Source organism: Sorex fumeus, unplaced genomic scaffold (genome assembly GCF_029834395.1).
Source record: "Sorex fumeus unplaced genomic scaffold, SorFum_2.1 ptg000037l, whole genome shotgun sequence".
In the NCBI taxonomy this organism is placed as follows: Eukaryota; Metazoa; Chordata; class Mammalia; order Eulipotyphla; family Soricidae; genus Sorex; species Sorex fumeus.
Window position 1 is genome coordinate 78,823,759 of NW_026606094.1, and position 6,283 is coordinate 78,830,041.

Sequence of the window (6,283 nt, forward strand, 5' to 3'; positions counted from 1 at the left end):
AGTAGCCTGAAACTGGAAGAAACCTGAGTGCCCAAGAACAAATGACTGGTTAAAGAAACTTTGGTACATGTACACAATGGAGTACTATGTAGCTGTTAGAAAAGATGAAGTCATGAAATTTACATACAAGTGGTACAATATGGAAAGTATCATGCTAAGCAAAATGAGTCAGAAAGAGACGGATAGACATAGAAAGATTGCATTCATCTGGGGGGTATAAAATAACAAAATATGAGATTAATACCCAAGAATAGCTGAGATCAACACCAGGAGGATTATTCCATAGCTTAGTGGCCAGCCGGGTACTCTAGGGGAAAGGACAGTTCAGATAGAGATGGGAGCACCAAATGGAGGGTGTTTGGAGGATCCTCCCAGGAGGGGAGACGCAGGTTGAAAGTAGACTATGGATTGAACATGTTTGCCACTCAATGCCTCTTTTGCTGATCACAACACCCAAAAGGAGAGAAAGAACAAAAGGGAATGCCCTGCCACAGTGGCAGGGGGGGATGGGGTGGTGGAAAATGGGCACTGGTGGAGGGATGGGTATTTGATCATGGTATGACCGAAATCCAAGCACAAAAGTTTGTAAATCTATAACTGTACCTCATGGTGTTTCACTAATAAAAAATAAATTAAAAAAAAAGAAATACAAAAAACATCTCAACAAATTAAAAGTATAAATAACATATAGCAACATGAAAAGGACAATATGACACAAAACCCACAGCAAACAATACACAATAAAAAAACAAGAAGGACTAAAGGGGCTATTGTAGGAAAAGAAAAACCCCTAAAAGCACAACAAACCTCTACAGAAAGATGACACAAAACTTCATGACAATAATCTCTCTCAATGTCAGTGGTCTAACTACACCAATTAAGAGACACAGAGTGGCAAAATGAATTAAAAAATTGAACCCAACATTCTGCTGCCTACAAAAATCATATCTGAACAGTCAGAGCAAACTCAAAGCCAAGGGAAGGAAAACAGTCCTGCAAGCAAACAACTCTCTTTAAAAAAAAGATGGTGTGGCCATACTAGTATCCAACAACATAGATTTCGACTGAAAAATATTAGAAGAGACATTGACGGTTGTTTTTTAATAATCAAGGGATATGTGGAGGAATAAATCACACTCCTAAACATATATACACCCAATGAGGAACCAGTAAAATACTTAAAACAACTGCTAATAGACTTCAAGAAGGACATTGGTAGCAACACAATTGTAGTTGGAGACTTCAACACTGCCTTATTACCTTTGGATAGATCATCAAGATTAAAATCATAAAGGAAGTACTGGCTTTGATGGAAGAAATGGGAGAGGGCTAATAGATGTATACAAGGCTTTCTATTCTCAATATACCGAATACACATTCTTTTCCAGTGAACATGGAACATTTTCCAAGATAGACCATGTGCTGGGCCATAAAACATACCTCAATAGAATCAGAAAGGTAGAAATTGTATCAACTATCTTTTTGGGCCATGATACACTGAAGATAGAAGTTAATCACACACATATACAGAGAATCAAATCAAACACCTGGAAATTAAACAACTCAATGTTGAACAAGGAGTGGGTCAGGAAGGAAATCAAGGAAATCAAAAGATACCTGTAAACAAATGAGAATGAAGACACGAGCTACCAGAACTTGTAGGACACAGCTAAAGCAGTGTTAAGGAGAAAATTTATAGCTCCGCAAGCATTTCTCAGAAAGGAAGAAACGGTCCACATAAATAACCTGACTTCACAGCTCAAGATCTTAGAAAAGGACCAACAAAAGGAACCCAAACCAAGCAGGAGAAAAGAAGTAATAAAAATTAGAGCAGAAACTAACAACATGGAAACCCCAAAACAATACAAAAGATCAGTGAAACCAAGAGATGGTTCTTTGAGAAAATAAGCAAGATTAATAAACCACTAGCAAGACTCACAAAGAGAGAGAGAGAAAGAGAGAGAGAGATAACCCTAATAAAAGAATCAGAAATGAAAAGGGGGACATCACAACAGAAACCAAAGAAATTCAAAAGATCATCAGAGACTTGTGCTTGTTTGGAGGTTCTAGCAGGGGAGCGCAGCTACTCATATACCCTCGACCGAAGACCGGTCCGTCTCTATCGGGGAAGGCCGTCCTCTTCGACCGAGCGCGCAGCTTCAGGAGGGACGCACATGGAGCGGTGAGGGAGGAAGGGGACACCCGCCTAGCCAGCCAGATCAGCCGAATCAACCCTGGCGATCAATGGGGTGACAGATGCAGTCTCTGCCCCCGTGCCTGGGTGTTCCTTCCCGGAGTCCCTTGGAGGGGAGCGGGTTGAGCTTTCCTCCCCGCCCCGACCAGGGCTATGGCAGCCGAAGACCTCCAGGACCAGCCACCACCATGCTGAGACCACTCTCCGCACACATGAAGGTACTGGCAGAGGGACAAAGCCACGCGGGTTCCGGGGCCGAGACCTCCAAGCCTACTCGAATTGGAGTCGAGCATCTTCCACCCAGATCCTCCAAATTCCAGTAGGCGGGGGTCACACCCACCACCTGGCCCCCTGGCGCCGTGTAATCCCATCAGCGGCCAAGACTCAGAGACTATAAAATCCAGATCCCGGACGAGAACAGTGCAGTCTTCTGCCCCCGCGCCTGGGTGTCCCTTCCCGGAGCCCCTTGGAGGGGAGCGGGTTGAGCTTTCCTCCCTGCCCCGACCAGGGCTCCAGCAGCCGAAGACCTCCAGGACCAGCCACCACCATGCTGAGACCACTCTCCGCACACATGAAGGTACTGGCAGAGGGACAAAGCCACGCGGGTTCCGGGGCCGAGACCTCCAAGCCTACTCGAATTGGAGTCGAGCATCTTCCACCCAGATCCTCCAAATTTCAGTAGGCGGGGGTCACACCCACCACCTGGCCCCCTGGCGCCGTGTAATCCCATCAGCGGCCAAGACTCAGAGACTATAAAATCCAGATCCCGGACATCTTATCAGAACTTTTCTTTATGACATCTTATTATCTCATTCCTACTTTGGACAAACTTGCAGGCTATCGAATGTAGCCTGCCCACAGGGCAGAGTCTGGCAAACTCCCCGTGGCCTACCAAATATGCCAAATACCAGTAACAATGATGGGTCTCATTCTCCTAAAGAGCCGTGAATATAATCTCAGGGCTAGGATGAAAGAGACGTTACTGGGGCCTGCTCGAGGCAATCGACGATTAACAATCGACGATCAGAGACTACTTTGAAAGTCTTTCTTCTAAGAAAACCTAGAAGAAATGGGTAAATTTCTGGATTCCTATAACCTCCCAAGGCTGAGCCAAAAAGATTTGAATACCTGAACAGACCTATTACTATCAAGGAAATTGAAACAGTAATTAAAACTCTTCCAAAAAACAAAAGCCCAGATCCAGATGGATTCACTAGCAAATTCTTTCTTCCAAACACTTAAAGAGGACCTATTTCCACATCTTCTCACACTTTTTTCAGGAAGTTAAAAAAACAGAAACACTCCCAAACAGTTTCTATAAGACTCCAATACCAAAAGCAAACAGAGACACCACATAAAAAGAAAATTACTGACTGATATCTCTGATAAACAAGGATGTGACGGTCCTCAACAAAATAACAAATAGAATCCAACAACTCATCAAAAAGATCATACACCACGACCAAGTGGGATTCATTCCAGAAATACAAGAATGGTTTAACATTCACAAGTAAATCAACATAATACAATATATCAATAAAAGAAAAGATAAAAACCTTATGATCATATCAATAGACACAGAGAAAGAATTTGACAAGATCCAGCACCAAAATGGGAATTGAAGAAACTTTCATCAAGATCTTCAAAGACATCTACCACAAGTCCACAGCAAGCATTATCCTCAATGGGGGAAAACTAAGAACCTTCCCTTTATGATCAGGAACAAAACAAGGATGCCCACTCTCACCACTTCTATTCAATGTAGTACTGGAAGCACTTTTAGCAGTTAGGCAAGAAAAGGAGTTTAAGGGCATCCAGATAGGAAAGGAAGAAATCAAGCTCTCACTATTTGCAGATGACATGATACTATATTTAGAGAACCCTAAAGCCTCTACCAAGAAGCTCCTAGAAACAATAGACTTGTATAATAAAGTTTCAAGCTATAAGATCAATACCCAAAAGTCCATGGCTTCCCTATATGCAAATAAGGAGAGAGAAGAAAGAGATATGAAAAAGCAATCATCTTAATAATAATTAATCATTCCTCAGAAAATCAAGTACTTCAGAATCAGTTTAACTAAGGAGGTTAAGAACCTGTACAAAGAAAACTATAAAACATTACTTCAAGAAATAAGAAGACATGGAAACACATCCCCTGCTCATGAATTGGGAGAATTAACATTGTCAAAATGGCAATACTCCCCAAAGCATTATACATATTCAATGTGATCCCTAGCTAAACCAATTCTTGGGGGGCGGAGATGGGAGGCATCACCTTTCCCAACCTCAAACTTTACTACAAAACAGTAATAATTAAGACAACATGGTATTGGAACAAAGACAGATCCACAACCAATGGAAGAGGGTTGAATATCCTTACACACACCCACAAATATATGATCATCTAATATTTGATAAGGGATCAAGAAATATAAAGTGGAGTAAGGAAAGCATCTTTAACAAATGATACTGGCAAAACTGGACAGCTCCATGCAAAAAAATGGGCTTTATCATCCACAAAAGTCAGATAAAAATAGATGAAAGACCTTAACATCAGATTAGAATCCTTAAGGTACATTGTAAAAATGTAGGTGAAACCCTCCACAACATTGAAGTTAAAGGTATCTTCAAAGACGAAATACCACTGACCAAGCAAGAGGAAACAGAAATAACCAAATGGTACTATCTTAAACTTATAAGCTTCTGCACCTCCAAAGAAACAGAATACAAAGACAGTCTACAGAATGGGTAAGGATATTCACCCAATACCCTTCTGATTCTGATAAGGGGTTAATATCAAGGATATACAAGGCATTGGTTGAACTCTATAAGAAGAAAACATCCAACCCCATTAAAAAATAGGGAGATGAAATGAACAGAAACTTTCTCAGAGAAGAAATCTGTATGGTCAAAAGGAACATGAATAAATGCTCTTCATAACTAATCATCAGGTAGATGCAGATCAAAACAACAATGAATATCATCTCACACCACAGAGACTGGCACACATCCAAAGAAACAAAAGCAACAGGTGCTGGCATGGATGTGGGGAGTAGGGGACTCTCCTTCAATGCTGGTGGAAATGCCGATTGGTTCAGCCTTTTTGGAAAACAATATAGATGTTTCTCAAAAAACTAGAAATTAAGCTCCCATTTGACCCAGAAATACCACTTTTGGGAATATATCATGGAGATATACAAAAAATGCAAAAAATACAGTAGAAATAACACCTGTACTTGTATGTTTGTTGCAACACTATTTACAATAGCCAGAATATGGAAAAAAACCAAGTTCCCAAGAACAGATTACTAGTTCAAGAAACTTTGGTACATCTACACAATGGAATACTATGCAGCTATTAGAAAAGATGAAATCATGAAATTTGCATATAAGTGTATTACATGGAGAATATCATAGTAAGTGAAATGAGTTAGAGAGAGGGACAGATATTTTACGACTGCACTCATTTATAGAATATAAAGTAACAGAATGGGAGACTAACACCCAAGGATGATAGAGATAAGGATCAGGATGGTCGCTTCACGGCTTGGAAGCTGGCTTCACATGCTGGGGGAAAAGGCAGCTGGGATAGAGAAGGGACTACTAAATGAATGATGCTTGGAGGGCTTGCTCGGGATAGGAGATGTGTGCTAAAAGTAGACTATAGACCAAACATGACGGTCACTTACTACCTATCTTGCAAACCGTAACACCCAAAAGGAGAGAGAGAGTAAAAGGGAATGTTCCTTCCACAGAGGCACAGGTTGTGTGGGAGGGGATGAGATGGGGTGGCAGGAAGGATACTGGGAACATTGTTGGTGGAGAATGGGCACTGGTGGAGTGATGGGTACTTGATCATTTATGACCGAAACACAATCACAAAAGTTTTTAAGTCTGTAACTTATCTCACCCTGATTCATTTTAAAAAATAAAATAAATTTTTTTAATTTTATTTATTTATTTATTTATTTTTATTAGTGAAACGCCATGAGGTACAGTTATAGACTTACAAATTTTTGTGTTTGGGTTTCAGTTATTCAATGATCAAGTACCCATCCCTCCACCAGGGCCCATTCTCCACCATCACGG